Below are 5,046 nucleotides of genomic sequence, written 5' to 3' on the forward strand. Positions count from 1 at the left end.
GCCCTAAATGAACTGCCGTTGCCATATGTATGTTCATATGCATGTAAATTAGGGTGGTCCAAAAATGCATGTGAAAAAGTAAAGTCGGAATTTTAATGCTCTCACCCTCTAGGATTGCTCTATAGCGAAAAAGATATACAACCCCTTTTTTGAAATCAAAAAATATTTAGAGGTTGCTCAAAGCACTCAAAGATTTCCATGTGTTTTATACGGTAAAAAACAATTTTAGGTAGAAATGGTATAGAATTCTTAAAAATCAATAATTTTCGATGGGAAAACTCTGTTTATCTGTAGGAGATTCCCAATAATAATATCCAATTGTTTATTCAACCATTTTTTCATAGAAACTGTAATTTATAGGTCCGCTAAAAACCACAGAAAATGCAATGGGGGGACCAATAAGAAATCTTTAGTATTAAAAAATGGTTAACTAAAAAAATGGGGTATTATTACTGGAAGTCTCCTGAGTTTTCAGATCAAAAAATATTAATTTTCAAGGATTCTATACCCTTTCTACCAAAAGTTGTTTTTGTTCCCTTATAAAATATTTACATGGAAAACTTTGAGCGCTTATAGGGTTATATTTTTTGGGTACAACACAATCCTAGGGGGGGAGAGCATTAAAATTACGACTTCACTTTTTGGACCACCCTAATATACATATAGCGCCTACATACGCACGTAAAAAACATACATAGTAGCAGCTTAATTTGTTAATATGCATTTATTTAATAACAACTGTAGCACTAAAAGTGTGCTTATGCATACGTACATAGTTAATAAATAATCCCTCCATATAGCACTAATAATGTTTAAAAGTTGAGTAATATGTTCGCAGTTTTGCTTGCGACAATCTGTTGATGGCAAAGCAAACATTTTATATACATAGTACATGTATGTACATACATTGTATGTTATATGCATTTACGAACTGCCCCATAGCTTCTTTTGGTCAGTGACAAGCTAATAGTTTCTGAATTATTTTGATTTAAATATACATACATACATATGTACCTACGTATGCATGTATGCGCATATAGGTATAAATATATTTGAATAACAACCAGTCTATTTAGATCTTGTGTACAATGCTAGTTGCAAAAGTATTTCTGACATCGGGAATGGACTGAGTAATTACTAGGTAAATATGTGTTATTAGCCGTTAAATAAGTCGCTTTGTTAACTTTACCGATCATTAGGAGCTGTAAATTATTTGTAGTATGACAAATATCGGTATACCTGAGAAATACAAAAGAGCATACACATAAAATATATGTATGCACATACATACTTATGTATGTAAACCAGAAGTATACTATGTAAATATATATGCACCGATTTGTTTTTAGCTTACAGGTGTACATTTGAAGTTCGAGTTTATAATTCCAAAGTAATTATTAATGCTATGCACATAAATATGCAATATGTAGTTTTATTTCAAAAGGCAAATTTGGTCATGTTTAAATTTAAAAGTGCAACTTGCATGTGTTTTTTGAAAATTTTTAGACTTAATATTGACTCTTTTTAATCAACACGCTTCCTATTTTAAATTTGGGGGTGTGTTGACTTGATGGTAGCTACATGGCCACATTAAGGCAGCTATATTCTGCAGCGATATGCATACATACATGTGAATATACATACGTAGGTACTTATAACCGACCTTACGTTTTAGCATTTTTTTTTTACAGAGCGAGTAAGTAGATTGCCATATGCACTTGCGATGTTCGAGAAATAAAAATTGATCTGTAAAATGTTGAAAATTCATACATACATATGTACATACGTAAGTACATATTTTCTATATACATACCATGTACCTTCTAACTTTTTTCTTTTTGTTCAGACAAATATTTAGGAGTAGCATCAAAATACTTCAAATTATTACACATGTTAATACATACATACTAAGTACTATGACTATTAAGAAGATAAGATAGCGTGACTTATTATTTGCATTTCAGTTCTCATAGCCTGTTTTCACATGATTCAGAATTAAGTAAGAAAATACAAATAATTTGTATTCATTTGTGGGCGACCTACTGTAGATTTTACAGTTGGTTTACGCCGCGGTATTTTATATAATTAGTAAATACGCCTACTATAGCCCAACTCTTATAGCAACATATCTACATACATATGTACATATATATATAAGCACATGCAGATACTGACAATTAAAATATGCACATATGTACATATTAATATTGCACTGCAAAAAATTTACAAATGTGTTTAAAATTGAACTGAAGCATACATACATATTTATTTTAAAATATTTCCTTGTAGCTTACGGTTTCGAATTAGATTGGCCATAAGGAAAGAAATTATATATGTACGTACATATAATGTTTTTTTTTTGCAGTGCAATATTAGTATTACATATACGTGATTTTATTTTATTGGTAATATTTTTATTATACCTTTTTGCTTTTGACTTTTGACAAAACAACTTAAGTCAATTTATAAGTTTTGATTCTATATGAAATTAAGGGCTTCCGTCTAAATATGTAAAATTTTACTTAAAAAGGAAATTCAGACTACGCTTAAAAAAGGGGTTTTAATATGTATGTACATATGTATGTATCTATGTAGGTAAAATATTGTGTGAGATAAGGTCTTTTTCAAATGATCAGAGTCGTTGGACACAACAACAGAGTTTATTATTAAAAATACCATATCTAATTTTAATTACTCGATTAATCTCGAACTGAAATATTTAGTTATATGCACATGCAAACATATCTAATATGTACTATGTAGTTTATGTAGATACATTGTACATTCATACATATGTATATATATATTTGTATCAACCATGAACTAGTTAGTTATCAGATACTGCTAGCATGTAAGGAATGCGGATGCTTGCAATACACAGGCACGTTTTGCAAATAAATAATCAGAAAATTTCACAGCAGCGAAAAGGTTTTGCTAAGTCGAGGGAAAGCTGGAGGCAAATAAATAAAACATAAAATAAAAACTAATAAGTGTATGTACATATGTATGTACATACATACCCTGCAAACAAAAGTTCCCGAAATGTTAAGGAGTACCTAATTTCTGGAACGATTTTTTAAGGAATCTTCAAAGAAAATTATAGAAAGTGGTTGACACCACAGTATAGTGTGGTTGACACGAACTCGTAAAAAAGATTCTGTACGAAAAATAAAGAAAATGCTGAAAAAATCTGCAAGAAATTCTTCACATAGCATTGTGTTTGTTTACACATTTCCAGTAAAATCCAGTAAAAGGTTTTACGAATTATCATATTTTATCGTTTTCGTACGCAAGAACTTGCAAACTAGGGAAATGGTCGCATTGGCATTGGATATAATGAATAAACTCAGTTTATATATGCAAGAAAATATATACATATATAAATTTATATATGGAAGAAAATCGCACACCTTTGGCGAAAAAAATTCCAAAAAATCAACGGTAACTTTTAGCCACTTGAAACTTGCACATATTTTCACACCAAAATTAATTGGGCTATAATCAGAAAAATTCTAACACTTCCGAGAAAAAAGTTTGAAACTTAGGTGAAAATTTGTTGCACTTTTTTGTAGTTTTCTACAAATTTTTAAACTTGAGTTTATATGGGTTTTGTTAGAGAAAGAACTGTATTTTGATTGGAAATTCTTAAAAATAAATAAATAAACATAAGTGGCTCACAATATCACTTTGAAATGGCGTGCTATAGATATGACCGATACTGTATATGTATATGTATGTATATATTTATATATGTACATACATATATGCACCATAGCTGCGCTTTGTTAATGCCAAATGGGATAAAATGCAAACCCACATTTTTATGTTTGCACACAAGCTCAACAGTCATACAAACTATACAAAACAATGCAACTTTTTTTCGAATTCTCTTACAAGAGCTAAAAAAAAACCTGTTTTTGCTTAATGTCAGGCGCCCAATGCGATAACAGTGGGGTACAGAGCACAACCCAACCACAAGTGTAGGCGAATATGTACGTTTCTATACTATATGCATATATATGCATCTTTTACTATGACGATTTGTGAATGAACTGAACAAATATGTGTTGAGGGTTCGCCAGCCAACTGCTGCTACTGCCAGGAGAAAAATGCAATTTTCAGTTTAATTTTATTTATCATTACAATATCCGCACAGCAGCGCTACGTCGAATATGTATGAACAATGTTTAAATTTGCAAAGAAATATACACTTTTTTATGGGTTTGTAGCTCGCAAATTAATTTTTTCTTAAATCCAGTCTGTTCCGAAAACCAGTGCGTTCGCAGAACTTAATTTTCACATTTCACAGCTCTTGCACAACACTCATGCAGTTTGTTTAATAATATAAAAGTGGACCAACCGTCACAAAGTTTATTTGTTTTTCACACAGTTTAAATAAAACACATTTCTTTAGTATTCTTTAATAATAAATAATTATAGTTTCAACACCACATGCCGACTAGTAAAAATAAACTCGACCAATCGAACTGTGGTTTTTTCCAGAATCAAAAATAATATTAATAGCATAGTTGCAGCTAAATAAACAGTATGTGGAAATGGTCGAAACAAAGTGGAATAGGTACATCAGACAGTGAGGTAGAATACAGAGAAATAATAAAAGATTATCCCTTACTTACGGTTTACACCGGACAAAACTATCATGGCAATATTAATACATGCACACTTTTTCACTAATACATGCATACTTATCCATTGTCTCAATCACTGTCTTGATTATATTGAAGGCTGTAAATCGGACAGTGATTTGACGTATGCAGACAATAATTTTGAAGTCTTGTGCCAGAAAGAAGAGAAATTCATAACAAAAGAACTAAAACAACACAAGAGGCGCTGATGTGTATGTAACTTTGTCTTCCCTTTATATTATAATACAACGTTCACGTTGTCATAACTATTGTCAGGATGCTTACGCCACGGAGACAATCAGCGTTTTTGACAACTAATATGTATTTCCTTATTGGCGTGACAGCATTGTCTAATGTAAACGCGCCGTTAATAACTTAGGGTTTACACCAGACAATATTG

The 5,046-nt window shown here is 31.1% G+C and overlaps 1 protein-coding gene across 2 annotated transcripts in view; it reads right to left on the bottom strand.

The window, feature by feature from the left end:
* The window catches only part of LOC118733731 (receptor-mediated endocytosis protein 6 homolog), a 12,832-nt gene extending 8,317 nt beyond the window's left edge, over positions 1-4,515 (bottom strand). For both annotated transcript variants that reach the window (XM_036463263.1, XM_036463264.1), the window contains exon 1: positions 4,361-4,515. The gene's annotated coding sequence lies outside the window, so the exon portion shown is untranslated. The remainder of the gene's footprint in view (positions 1-4,360) is intronic.
* Between the last annotated feature and the right edge of the window lie 531 nt (positions 4,516-5,046).

Source organism: Rhagoletis pomonella, unplaced genomic scaffold, assembly GCF_013731165.1.
Source record: "Rhagoletis pomonella isolate Grant_MI unplaced genomic scaffold, Rhpom_1.0 Rhpom_scaffold_00002, whole genome shotgun sequence".
Lineage (NCBI taxonomy): Eukaryota > Metazoa > Arthropoda > Insecta > Diptera > Tephritidae > Rhagoletis > Rhagoletis pomonella.